Source organism: Arachis hypogaea, chromosome 16 (assembly GCF_003086295.3).
Source record: "Arachis hypogaea cultivar Tifrunner chromosome 16, arahy.Tifrunner.gnm2.J5K5, whole genome shotgun sequence".
NCBI lineage: Eukaryota > Viridiplantae > Streptophyta > Magnoliopsida > Fabales > Fabaceae > Arachis > Arachis hypogaea.
Genome location: NC_092051.1, coordinates 46,368,138 through 46,382,522, shown reverse-complemented (window position 1 = coordinate 46,382,522; position 14,385 = coordinate 46,368,138). Strand labels below are relative to the sequence as shown.

The 14,385-nt window shown below is 39.5% G+C and overlaps 1 non-coding gene across 1 annotated transcript; it reads right to left on the bottom strand.

Annotated features, from left to right (window-relative positions):
* Positions 1-12,332: 12,332 nt before the first annotated feature.
* Positions 12,333-12,440, bottom strand: LOC112760230 (small nucleolar RNA R71). The gene has a single exon (XR_003180680.1). It is a non-coding gene; the product is annotated as a small nucleolar RNA R71 (small nucleolar RNA).
* Positions 12,441-14,385: the final 1,945 nt, after the last annotated feature.

Genomic DNA, 14,385 nt, shown 5'->3' with positions numbered 1-14,385 from the left:
CGTTAAGTGAGAGTGTGGGTTCGAGAACGTTAGTGACAATCACCTTTTTCACTAACGTTCCTAACCCAGGGATGATCCACGTTAACTTCAATGTTAGTGGCACCAACGTGACCACTAACGTTGCCTTTTGGTCCTTCGCACACGTTATTGGGACTCACCTTTTTCAATAACGTTGAGAGTCCTCCCTTCCCCCTACGTTAGAGTCCACGTTAACTTAGTTAACGTGGCTCTTAACGTAGGCTTGCCAATCCTTCGAGAACGTTAGTGACACTTACCTTTGTCACTAACGTTCCAAGATGCCCCTACTTCCCACGTTAGAGTCCACGTTAACTAGGTTAACATGGCTTCTAACGTGGTGTTGATAGCCATCTCCAACGTTAGTGACAAAGGTGAGTGTCACTAACGTTGGCTCATCATCTCCTTTATCCACGTTAGCTCCCACGTTAACTAAGTTAACGTTGGAGCTAACGTTGCTCATAGTGGCTTGTGGTGGTACATCCCAACGTTAGTGACAAAGGTAAGTGTCACTAACGTTGGCGATCACTTGCTTTCTCCATGTTAGCTTCCACGTTAACTAAGTTAATGTGGCAACTAACGTGGCTTATTGTGGCTTGGCCAACGTTAGTGACAAAGGTGAGTGTCACTAACGTTGGCTTCTCTTTTGCTTCCCAACGTTAGAGTCCATGTTAATTGAGTTAACGTGGCTCTTAACATGGCCACTTATGAGCTTGGTCCAACGTTAGTGACAAAGGTGAGTGTCACTAACGTTGGCCTTATTTCTTTCTTCCACGTTAGAGTTCACGTTAACTTAGTTAACGTGACTCTTAACGTGGGCTATTATGGCTTTTGAGGACGTTATTGGCGATTACTTTTCTCATTAACGTTGCAAGCTAGCTCCCATTCCACGTTATTGGTCACGTTAGTTAGACTAACGTGGCTACTAACGTGGTTCTTCCTTGCTTCCTTTGTCCTGAAATCAAACAATAAAGTGCATCAAAGTTCTAATCCAAGTCATGAGACATGCATCATCCAATTTGTCATATAATTCATGCAAAATTCTCATGAAATCATGTAAAGTGCACCATGTTTGCTTGAATCAAGATGTAAGTGAAATTTTACCCAAAACTTACTTATTTCCTAAGAAAATGCATGAAACTACCCTAAAACAGTAAAGAAAAGGTCAGTGAAACTGGCCAAAATGCCCTGGCATCACAACACCAAACTTAAAGCTTGCTTGTCCCTAAGCAAGTACTGGAACAAGAGAATGATGAATGGAATGACAAGAGGAATGAGTCATTATTGTGGAAGTCATGTCCTTGGTTTTATGGTGGTTTCATGCATAGCAACTTAGGTTCATTCCTTCACTGGGTTTCAGACCTTTATCATGTCCTAGAATACTCACTTGATTGCATCCCATGAGACTTTTATTCATTGATCCTTTTTGTTATTTCAGGGCTTGTTTGTGTTCTTAGACTAGGTGCTCTGTGAGGGGGCGACTCTTTAAGATAAGCTTTCAGCCAGTACTCCCGAACCAGTTGGTTCCAGGTGCTAGGTGTTAAGACACCCCTAAGGACTTACTCCCTCAAGTCTCTTTCCCCCATACATATACACCACAGGCATATGGTTTGTTATTTTCTTTCTTGAGACCTTGGTGTCCAGCACCTCTTTGGGTTACTAAGCGTTTTGTAGGAAAGGTTACTCTTGATAGTGGACTTTCAGCTGATAATCCCGGGTTAGTTAACCCATGTTACCAAGTGATAAGGCACCCCTAAGAGCTTATTCATCCAAGTAAATCCCTTACACAGGAACACCACAAACACTTCCCTCAAGGTTCAAACCCTTGGTGCCTAGCCTTATTTCTTACTCTTTTTCTTTTATTCTTAACTTTCATTTTTCTTTCCCTTTTCTTTTATTGGGATCTTGTTATTTGGCTAGTCTCATGGGGTGTGTTTCAAGCATATGATTTAGGAGCGATAGTTGCCTTCCCACCTTGTTGGTGAACCAACTTAGCTAATCTATTACCGCACCACAAATCTAGGAACTTACTCTACAATATGAATTCCACTCTGGTCTTTGATAACACACATTCTCTTTTTATTTGATTAAAAAGGGGACAAGCATACAAATAAGCAAGGTACGAATGCAGTGACATGAAGACTAGCAAGCATAGACCTAAGTAATGAAAAACTTAAAGGCATAATTCAAAATCCTAACTACCATGGAACATGTTCTATTTCATACATGATTTTCCTTATTTAAAGCTTGAAAAATATGGATCAAAGAGGGAACTCCACCACCTTTTATTCATGGGGTTGCCCATGCTCTTCCTCTTGCTTGTCTTCTTGGTGTTTTTCTTGAGTGCTTGTACTCCCACTTCCCTTGCCTTTTCCAATCAACTTCTTCCAAAAACCAGCATCTTCCATCTTCTTTTTCAGTGTTTCCTTCTGCTGTTTCACCTTCCTTTCCTCTTATTCTGTGAAGTCTTTTTGGACCTCATCATACCTAGGGATTACAGAGTGTAAATTATGCATATGACTAGACATATAGTTCAACTTAGCTTGAGTGTTTATGTTGAACTCTTCCCTATGTAGTTGCCGTCCTTCATTAAGAACACTGAACTCATTGAATGCCTTCGTCTGAGCTAGCTGGCATTGGTTGGGTTCTTGAAGGAGTTTATCTTGACGCTCTTGCCTTTCAGACACTTGATTGATGGCTTGAGTGAGCTGGGAATAATGTTCCATTTGCTGTTTCTGCCACTCCCCTTGTTGATTCATCCAATTAGAAAGGAGCTCTTCTTGACGATCCATCCTTTGAGCTTGAATGTGCAGTTGTTGTTCTTGTCCCTCCATATAACTCCTTGCTAGTTCCTCAATGGCTCCATGAATGTGATTCAGGTTTATGTTGGTTGGGTCATAATATTCTCTTTGTTGGTGTTCTTCCTGATGAGACTCTTCTTGGTGAGCTCCTCCTTTTGGTTTTGGCTTTCCTATGTGAGGTCTTCTTTGTTGTTGGGCTGGTGTCACATGAGTTAGACGCTGAAACGTAATTAGCCTCCCAGGATTTAACCAATCTGGGTTGCTATCCTCGAAGATAACCTTGGCCTTCGTGCACAGTCTGAGGATGGTGCTGGGTTACCAAAGCCTGGCACCCGAATCAATCTTCTCAGCTGACTCTTGAATCCCCTCAGCTATAAGTTCGTGCACATTGATATCTCCACCTTGTACTAAGAAATGTATCATAGTAGCTCGAGTAACGTTGACCTCGGAATTATTCCCTGCTGGGAGGATAGATCTCCTAACGAGTTCAAACCATCCCTTGGCTTCAGGGCTGAGGTCTCCTCTCTTGATGAACCTGGGTCTCTTATCCGCATACCTTTCCCAGTCAGCTCCTATAACACATATGTCATTCACAATTTGTTCGAGTTCATCATCGTCTGTGCTCTTGCTTACTCTTGCTTGATAACCAAGCTCATCAAAATGTGGTGATTTCAACTGAAGAGTTCTTGTTATAACATTGGGGCTGAAGTCCACCTCTCTCCCTCTTACGTAACTTTTGAAGGTGGGAGCCTTGGTTTTGTCTTCTCTGACCACATTTGCATAGAACTCTTTGATGAGGTTTGTATTTATCTTCCCCTCTGGGTTCATAAGCCTTTGCCAACCCCTTTGTTCAATCTTCTCTCGAATCTGTGGGCACTCATCCTCGTCAATTTGAAATGTTAACTCAGGCAGTATCTTCTTAAGCTTTATCCATTCAAATTCGAGTTCATGGAATGCAGTTTTGAATCTCTTCTTATCGAAAGGAATGCTCTCCACTGGTTCCTTCCTCTTTTGCCTCTTGGAGCTTGATGATGCCATGAGTTTGAGTTGATGTGTGAAGAGGGTGGAAGGTACGGAGAGATGAGGACTTCGGTTGGTTAGGACAAGGTGCGATGAAGAGATTTGGATGACGAAGGTGTGAAGTGTGAGAAAGGGGAATTGGAATGTGAAGGGGAAGTATGGACTAGGACTCACTTATATAGGGAAGTGATGAGGGAATGAAAGGTGTGGATTGATGGGGTAATTGTTTGATGGATGGTTGGGGTTTTGCATGGGGTGAGCACAAGGATCACCAACTTTATGAATGGATTGGTTCAGTTTCCAAGCTTGTTCTTCTTCCAATGTTGCATGGAAACCATTCCCAATGCATTCCCCCTTAAGACACGTGTGAAATACTCCCCTTTTGTGATGGCCGAATCTTCCTTTCAATTGTCCATCAATTTTCCTACGAAACAAGAAAAAGTGTAATTATTAATTGTGTGGATAGTGGCGGCAAAATAAAAATGGGAACAACTACCACTTTTTTTTAGTTTTTGTTTATAACTAACTAAGTAGTATTCATGAATGCTAACCAACTGATTAACTGAATATCCATGTATGCAACATTGGCAACACCAAACTTAGTTTGGTGCCATGTGGTGTAAAAGATTTGTTCAAGGCCCCTAAGAGTGACATGATGTGGGTTACATTCATGTTCTCTTAGTGTACCTTGAACACCAAACTTGTTTCTCACTATATATTGCACACAATGATTCATTCAAGTGCATATCAAGTTGATTTGAATTTCATGAATCTTGATTTATTAACTATTTTTAAAAGCATGTAAAACATGGGTTGCCTCCCATGAAGCGCTTCTTTAGCGTCACTAGCTTGACGTTCTGCCTTTATCAGGGTGGTTGGTAGTGCTTCAAGTCCTCCCCCCTTGCAGTAAATCTATCTCCATTGGCTTCATCAAGGATCTCCACGTGTTCCAAGGAGAGAACTCTGTTCATGGTAAAAACTTTAGGTAGCTGAGATGGGATGGTGGGGAGATCGAGGAGAATGGCTGGGAAGTAAGCTGAGATTACTTTATCCCCTAGAGAGAAGTCCTCTGTAGGGATCTTCTTGTTCCTCCACCTCCTTGGTACCTTCTTCTTTGTTCCTTTTGATGTTGCCTTGCTCTTTGTGACCTCCTCTTCCAAATAGGTTTTGTTGCTGGTCTCATATAGGTCTAGTGGTTTAGGTTCCTCCTGATTTTCTTTGAGCTGTGACAACTGCTGATTGCCTTATTCCTCAACTAAGGAGATTCCCAGATGTGCTGGTTGTGCTTCAGTACTTGTTTCTTCCTTCAGTATCTCACTGTGATCTTTTCTTGGTTCTTTGTTCTCTTGATCTGTTTCTTGTGAGGGCTTGAAAACATTGAAAGTGAGTTGTTCATCATGGATCTTCAAAATTAGCTCCCCTCACTCCACATCTATAAGTGCTCTGGCTGTAGCCAGGAATGGTCTTCCCAATATGATTGGGTGCAGGTGACTCTCTTCCATGTCTAAGATGACAAAGTCTGTGGGCAGGAAGTATTTTCCAACCTTCACTAGAACATTTTCAACCACTCCTACTGATTGTTTTTGAGTTTTGTCAGCCAGCCTAATAACTACATCTGTGGGTATTATCTCATTGATCTGTAGCCTTTTCATAAGTGATAAAGGCATTAAGTTGATGCTTGCTCCCAGATCGCAAAGTCCTTTATCAAACATTGTTTCTCCTATGGCACAGGGGATGTAGAAACTCCCTGGGTCCTTCCTCTTTGTAGGCAGCTCTGGTTGAATGAGAGCACTGCACTCCTTATTCATCACCATGGTCTGTCCTCCCTTGAGTGAGCTTTTCTTGGTTAGCAGTTCCTTTATATACTTAATGTATGAGGGCATTTGTTGGAGGGCCTTGATGAATGGTATATTTACATGGAGAGATGCAAACATGTCAAGAAACCTTGAGTATAGTCTCTTCTCTACATAGCCATTTAGTAATTGGGGAAAGGGTGCATAGAGTCTCAGCAGCTCCTTCTGTGTCAGCTCTTTCTATGTAATTATGGTTTCTTGATGATTCTCCCCATGCTTTCCTGCTGAAGTGTCTTCAGGTTGTTCTAATGGGTTGTTCAGCTCTTCCTCAGTCTCCTTATCACTTATAGTAACCATCTTGCAATCTTCCTATCTGACTTTCTTTGCTTCACCTCTTGGATTTTTCTCTGTGTCACTTGGGAAGCTATCAGTAGGTTTGGGGATCTTCTCAGATAAGTATCCCACATGAAATTTCAGCCTCTTGATGGTTTCTCCCTGGTTCTTGATACTGGCTCGCACCTCCTCTTTGAACACCTTGTTATCTTGAATCTCTTTGCATATGAGTTGAGGTTGGATGGGTGAGTTAGGTTATTTTGGTTTTGGTATGGATGTGGAGAGGTGTTGTTAGGTTGGTGTTAATATGATCTTTGTGTGGAATGTTGGTGAGCTGCATGGTTGTTGATTTCCCCACCCAAAGTTTGGGTGATTCCTCCAACCAGGGTTGTAGGACTTTGAGTATGGATCATGGGTCTGCCTGGGTGAGTTTCCAATGTAGTTGGCTTGTTCTTTCTCATCCTCTGCCTCTGCATTCACTCCCTCTTGGGTTGCTGATGAGGTGGTGATTGCTGCTACTTGGTTCCTCTCCTTCTTTTTGGTGAGGCCAGCCAGCTGCTTGGTGATAAGCTTGTTTTGGGCCAGCAGTACATCCACATTGTTTAGCTCCATCACTCCTCTAGTGTTGCCTCTTTCAGAAGCATAGAAATAGTCATTCTCTACTACAGTCTCAATGACATCTATGGCTTCTTCAATGGTCTTCTTCTTGTTCAGAGATCCCCCTGATGAGTGGTCTACTGCCTTCTTTGATTCATAAGAAAGACCTTCATAGAAAATGTGCAGCTGCACCCATTCGTTGAACATATCTGGTGGACACCTTCTTGTCAGGTCCTTAAACCTCTCCCATGCTTCATATAGAGTCTCACCATCTTGCTGCCTGAAGGTTTGTACCTCAGCTCTCGGCCTGTTGATCCGTTGAGGAGGATAGAATCTTGCCAAGAACTTGTTCACCACCTCTTCCCAGGTTGCTAAACTCTCCTTTGGGAAGAATTCCAGCCATTTAGATGCCTTGTCCTTGAGTGAGAAAGGGAATAGAATTAGTCTATAGGTGTCAGGATGAACACCATTAGACTTCACAGTATCACATATCCTCAGGAAGGTGATTAGATGTTGATTGGGGTCTTCTTGGACACCTCCTCCGAATGAACAATTGTTCTGAACAAGGGTGATGAGCTGTGGTTTTAGTTCAAAGTTGTTGGCATGTATGGTTGGCCTTTGGATGCTACTTCCGCAATTTCCTAGGTTTGGATTGATGTACGAACCCAGAACTCTTCTCTCTTGCCCAGCATGATTTGCTAGACCTTGTCTGCCATAGTTGTGAGCCTCTTCTTCATGATGGTTCTCCATATTCTCGTCCATATCTGGTTCAAAGTACTCCTTCTCTTCCTCAGCACCAACTACTCTCTTTCCTCTTGCTTCCCTCCTTAATCTAAGGAAGGTCCTCTCAGGTTCAGAATCAAAGGAAGTTGAAGCCCCGCTTCTTCTCCCTGTCATACAACCAACAAGGCACAAGCAAGGAAATAGATGCAGAAAGTAATTTCTACAGAAATGCTGTTAGTGTGAGTGATGCAATATATCAAACAGTTAGTGGGTTAGTGGACTGAATTGTAAACAACTAAGAAAATGGGTAGGGGGAAGAGAAGAAAATAACTGAACAGAAAGTAAATTACTCAAATGAACTTAAATCAAACAAAAGAAAAAAAATGCTCAATCTAGTTAACCTCCAATTTAATCATTGTTGATACAAAATAATCCCCGGCAACGGCGCCATAAACTTGATGCACGGAAACTTGTCTCTCAACAATTTTCCTTCGGCAAGTATACCAAATTGTCGTCAAGTAAAAATTCAAAATAGAGTGAGGTCGAATCCCACAGGGATTGATTGGTCAACCAACTTTAATTAGAGGAATGTTCTAGTTGAGCGAAGTAGAATTTGATTTGAGATTTGCAGAAAATTAAATGGCGGGAAAGTAAATAGCAGAAAATGTAAATCGCTGGAAATAAAGAGCTGAATGTAAATGGCGGAAAGTAAATTGCAGAATCTTAAATGGGAATGGGAAAGATGCTCATAAAAGTAAATTGCAGAAATTAAAGAGAATGGGTAAGATTAGAAATGGGGAATTCATTGGGCTTAGGAGATGTTGCATTCTCCGGATCAAGTTCATTTTCATCTCTTCCTCAATCAATGCGTTCATTGATCTCCTTGGCAATCTTAAGTGATCGAATTACAATTCCTTGTAATTCAATCTCTCAAATCTTGATCAATAGCCAATTCCTTGGTCAATTGCTCATGAGAAGAGATGAAGTATGGTCACTGATTATACCACATGCATTCCCAAATCAATTGTTGGTAGAATTATAGTCACCATATCCATCCAACCCCAATTTGGTCCAACATGAGAAAGCATTTCTAGCATGATCTCTTCATTCCTCTTCCAAGGTTCAGAAGAGATCCAAGTATGAATAGCTTCTTTTCCAAGATAACTACCCAATTGGATGAAGATTGAAAGCTTTCTAGTAAAATCAAGAGAAAAGATAGAAGAAGAATAATGAAAACTAATATTGATCCATCAAATTACAACAGAGCTCCCTAACCCAATGAAAGGGGTTTAGTTGTTCATAGCTTTGGAAATCGAAAACAAAGATGGAAAATACATTATGAAAAGTAAAACTAGAAGTGCAGAGAAAGTAAAATTATACAGAGAGTAGTTCTCCAATTTCCAACTCCCCCCAAAAGCCCCTTTCTAATTCAAAACTACCCCTATATATACTACTCTTCTGATCTTCTATTTGGTTCTTCAAGTCTTGAATATGGGCCTTTGGATCTTGAGTTTGAAGCAGTTATCCTCTTCAGTGGGCTTAGCTTTACTTGCAGAGAGAAAGTGTGAAGTAGGCAGGGTGTTTAGCTCAGGACGTTAGTGGCGTTAACGTTAAGTGAGAGTTTGGGTTCGAGAACGTTAGTGACAATCACCTTTTTCACTAACGTTCCTAACCCAGGGATGATCCACGTTAACTTCAACATTAGTGGCACCAACATGACCACTAACGTTGCCTCTTGGTCCTTCACACACGTTATTGGGACTCACCTTTTCCAATAACGTTGAGAGTCCTCCCTTCCCCCTACATTAGAGTCCACGTTAACTTAGTTAATGTGGCTCTTAACATAGGCTTGCCAATCCTTCGAGAACGTTAGTGACACTTACCTTTGTCACTAACGTTCCAAGATGCCCCTACTTCCCACGTTAAAGTCCACGTTAACTAGGTTAACGTGGCTTCTAACGTGGTGTTGATAGCCATCTCCAACGTTAGTGACAAAGGTGAGTGTTACTAACATTGGCTCATCATCTCCTTTATCCACGTTAGCTCCCACGTTAACTAAGTTAACGTTGGAGCTAACGTTGCTCATAGTGGCTTGTGGTGGTACATCCCAACGTTAGTGACAAAGGTAAGTGTCACTAACGTTGGCGATCACTTGCTTTCTCCACGTTAGCTTCCACGTTAACTAAGTTAACGTGGCAACTAACGTGGCTTATTGTGGCTTGGCCAACGTTAGTGACAAAGGTGAGTGTCACTAACGTTGGCTTCTCTTTTGCTTCCCAACGTTAGAGTCCACGTTAATTGAGTTAACGTGGCTCTTAACATGGCCACTTATGAGCTTGGTCCAATGTTAGTGACAAAGGTGAGTGTCACTAACGTCGGCCTTATTTCTTTCTTCCACGTTAGAGTTCACGTTAACTTAGTTAACGTGACTCTTAACGTGAGCTATTATGGCTTTCGAGGACATTATTGGCGATTACTTTTCTCATTAACGTTGCAAGCTAGCTCCCATTCCACGTTAGTGGTCACGTTAGTTAGACTAACGTGGCTGCTAACGTGGTTCTTCCTTGCTTCCTTTGTCCTGAAATCAAACAATAAAGTGCATCAAAGTTCTAATCCAAGTCATGAGACATGCATCATCTAATTTGTCATATAATTCATGCAAAATTCTCATGAAATCATGTAAAGTGCACCATGTTTGCTTGAATCAAGATGTAAGTGAAAATTTACCCAAAACTTGCTTATTTCCTAAGAAAATGCATGAAACTACCCTAAAACAGTAAAGAAGAGGTCTGTGAAACTGGCCAAAATGCCCTGGCCTCAGCCGGCAATCTCCATAGGATCGACCCTTACTCACGTAAGGTTTATTACTTAGACGACCCAGTGCACTTGCTGGTTAGTTGTGCGAAGTTGTGACAAAGAACTAAGATTATGAACGTGCGTATTGAGTTTTTAGCGCCATTACCAAGGAATGGAACCGTCACAATTTTTGCGCACCAAGTTTTTGGCGCCATTGCCGGGGATTGTTCGAGTTTGGACAACTGACGGTTCATCTTGTTGCTCAGATTAGGTAATTTTATTTTATTTTTAAGCTTTTTATTTCTTATTTTCGAAAATAATAAAAAAAAATTCTTCTTTTTCGTTTTTCCAAAATAATTTTCGAAAAATCCAAAAAATTATAAAATCATAAAATCAAAAATATTTTTTGTGTTTCTTGCTTGAATCTTGTGTCATTTTTTAAGTTTGGTGTCAATTGCATGTTTTTTAAAATTTGTGCATTTTTCAAAAATGCATGCATGTGTTCTTCATGATCTTCAAGTTGTTCTTGACAAGTCTTCTTGTTTGATCTTCATATTTTCTTGTTTTGTGTCTTTTGTTGTTTTTCATATGCATTTTTGTATTCATAATGTCTTGCATGTTTTTCTTTTCTTAAAAAGTTTCAAAAATAAGTCTTGATGTTCATCTTGATCTTCAAAGTGTTCTTGGTGTTCATCTTGACATTCATAGTGTTCTTGCATGCATCATTTGTTTTGATCCAAAATTTTCATGCATTGAGTCTTTTTGATATTTTTCTCTCTCATCATTAAAATTAAAAAAAAAATATCTTTCTCTTATTTCACTCATAAATTTCGAAAATTTGAGTTGACTTTTTCAAAACTTTTTAAAATCTAGTTGTTTCTTACGAGTCAAATCAAATTTTAAATTTAAAAATTCTATCTTTTTCAAATCTTTTTCAAAAATCAAATCTTTTTCATTTTTCTTTTATGATTTTCGAAAATTTCAAATTGATTTTCAAAAATCTTTTTCTTATTTTATTTCATAATTTCAAAATCTTTACTAACAATCAATGTGATTGATTCAAAAAATTTTAAGTTTGTTACTTGCCTATTAAGAAAGGTCCAATCTTTAAATTTTAAAATCATATCTTTTTGTTTCTTGTTAGTCAAGTAATCAACTTTAATTTTCAAAATCAAATATTTTTTCTTAAATTTCTTTTTCAAATCTTTCTCAAAATAAGTTTCAATCACAACTTTTTCAAAATCAATTTCAAAATCTTTTCTAACTTCTTTTCTAACTTCTTATCTTTTCAAAAACTAAGTTTCAAATCTTTTTCAATCAATCTTATCTTTTTGTTTGATTCTTATCTTTTTCAAAACTACCTAACTAACTCTCTCTTTCTAATTTTCAAAAATCTCTTCCCTCTTTTTCAAAATTCCTTTTTTAATTAACTAATTGTTTTAAACTTTAATTTAATTTAATTTCCTTTTTTTAATTTTCGAATTAACTTTAATTTTAAATTAAAAACAAAAATATTTTTTTATTTTATTTAATTTTCAAAAATTCTTCTCTCTCACCTCCTCCTAATTATTTATTTATCTACTAACACTTCTCTTCTTCTTAAAAATTCGAACCCTCTCCCTCTTTCTGTGTTCGAATTTCTTTTCTTCTTCTACTCACATAAAGGAATCTCTATACTGTGACATAGAGGATTCCTCTTCTTTTCTGTTTTCTTCTTTTTCATATGAGCAGGAACAAGGATAAGAACATTCTTGTTGAAGCTGATCCTGAACCTGAAAGGACTCTGAAGAGGAAGCTAAGGGAAGCTAAAGCACAACTCTCTGGAGAAAATCTGACAAAAATTTTCGAAAAAGAAGGAGACATAGCCAAAAATAATAACAATGCAAGGAAGATGCTTGGTGACTTCACTGCACCAAATTTCAATTTACATGGAAGAAGCATCTCAATCCCTGCCATTGGAGCAAACAACTTTGAGCTGAAACCTCAATTAGTTTCTCTGATGCAACAGAACTGCAAGTTTTATGGACTTCTATCAGAAGATCCTTTTCAGTTCTTAACTGAATTCTTGCAGATCTGTGATACTGTTAAGACCAATAGGGTTGATCCCGAGGTCTACAGGCTTATGCTTTTCCTATTTGCTGTAAGAGACAGAGCTAGAATATGGTTGGACTCTCAACCTAAAGATAGCCTGAACTCTTGGGATAAGCTAGTCATGGCTTTCTTAGCCAAGTTCTTTCCTCCTCAAAAGCTTAGCAAGCTTAGAGTGGATGTTCAAACCTTCAGACAAAAGGAAGGTGAATCCCTCTATGAAGCTTGGGAGAGATACAAGGAACTGACCAAAAAGTGTCCTTCTGACATGCTTTCAGAATGGACCATCCTAGATATATTCTATGATGGTCTGTCTGAATTATCAAAGATGTCATTGGACCATTCTACAGGTGGATCCATTAACCTAAAAAAAATGCCTGCAGAAGCTCAAGAACTCATTGACATGGTTGCTAATAACCAGTTCATGTACACTTCTGAGAGGAATCCTGTAAGTAATGGGACGCCTCAAAGGAAGGGAGTTCTTGAAATTGATACTCTGAATGCCATATTAGCTCAGAACAAAATATTGACTCAGCAAGTCAATATGATTTCTCAGAGTCTGAATGGAATGCAAGCTGCATCCAACAGTACTAAAGAGGCATCTTCTGAAGAAGAAGCTTATGATCCTGAGAACCCTACAATAGCAGAGGTGAATTACATGGGTGAACCCTATGGAAACACCTATAATCCCTCATGGAGAAATCATCAAAATTTCTCATGGAAGGATCAACAAAAGCCTCAACAAGGCTTTAATAATGGTGGAAGAAACAGGTTTAGCAATAGCAAGCCTTTTCCATCATCCACTCAGTAACAGACAGAGAATTCTGAGCAGAATCCATCTAGCTTAGCAAATATAGTCTCTGATCTATCTAAAGCCACTGTAAGGTTCATGAATGAAACAAGGTCCTTGATGAGCGGATAATTTATACGATTTTTGGCATTGTTTTTAGTATATTTTTAGTATATTTTAGTTAGTTTTTATTATGTTTTTATTAGTTTTTAAATAAAAATCACTTTTCTGGACTTTAATATGAGTTTGTGTATTTTTCTGTGATTTCAGGTATTTTCTGGCTGAAATTGAGGGACCTGAGCAAAAATCTGATTCAGAGGCTGAAAAAGGACTGCAGATGCTGTTGGATTCTGACCTCCCTGCACTCGAAGTGAATTTTCTGGAGCTACAAAAGCCCAATTGGCGCACTCTCAATTGCGTTGGAAAGTAGACATCCTGGGCTTTCCAGAAATATATAATAGTCCATACTTTTCCCGATATTTGATGGCCCAAACAGGCGTTCCAAGTCAGCTCAAGAATTCTGGCGTTTAACTCCAGAACTGGCACAAAAGCTGGAGTTAAACGCCCAAACTGGCACAAAAGCTGGCGTTTAACTCCTAGAAAAGTCTCTACACCTGAAAGCTTTGATGCTCAGCCCAAGCACACACCAAGTGGGCCCCAGAAGTGGATTTTTACACTAAACACCCTAGCTTACTCATTTTCTGTAACCCTAGGTCACCAGTTTACTATAAAAACTACTTTTAGTGATTCATCTTGTACCTCATGACAATTTACACATTTCATATTGCATTCTCTATGGCATGAGTCTCTAAACCCCATTGTTGGGGGGTGAGGAGCTCTGCTGTTCTTCATGAATTAATGCAATTACTACTGTTTTTCATTTTATCACGCTTGCTTCTATTCTAAGATATTCATTCGCACTTCAACCTGATGAATGTGATGATCCATGACACTCATCATCATTTTCACCTATAAACACGTGCCTGACAACTACCTCCGTTCTACCTTAGATTGAATGCATATCTCTTAGCCTCATGATTCAGATCAGAGTCTTCGTGGTATAAGCTAGAATTATTGGCGGCCATTCCTGAGATCCAGAACGTCTAAACCTTGTCTGTGGTATTCTGAGTAGGATCTGGGAAGGGATGAATGTGACGAGCTTCAAACTCGCGAGTGTTGGGCATAGTGACAGACGCAAAAGGATCAATGGATGCTATTCCGACATGATCGAGAACCGACAGATGATTAGCCGTGCGGTGACAGCGCATTTGGAACATTTTCACTGAGAGGACGAAAAGTAGCCATTGACAACGGTGATGCCCAACTTAAAGCTTGCCATGGAAGGAGCCTTGCGTGCATGAAGAAGAAGATAGTAGGAAAGCAGAGATTCAGAAGACAAAGCATCTCTAAAGCCTCAACCTGTTCTTCA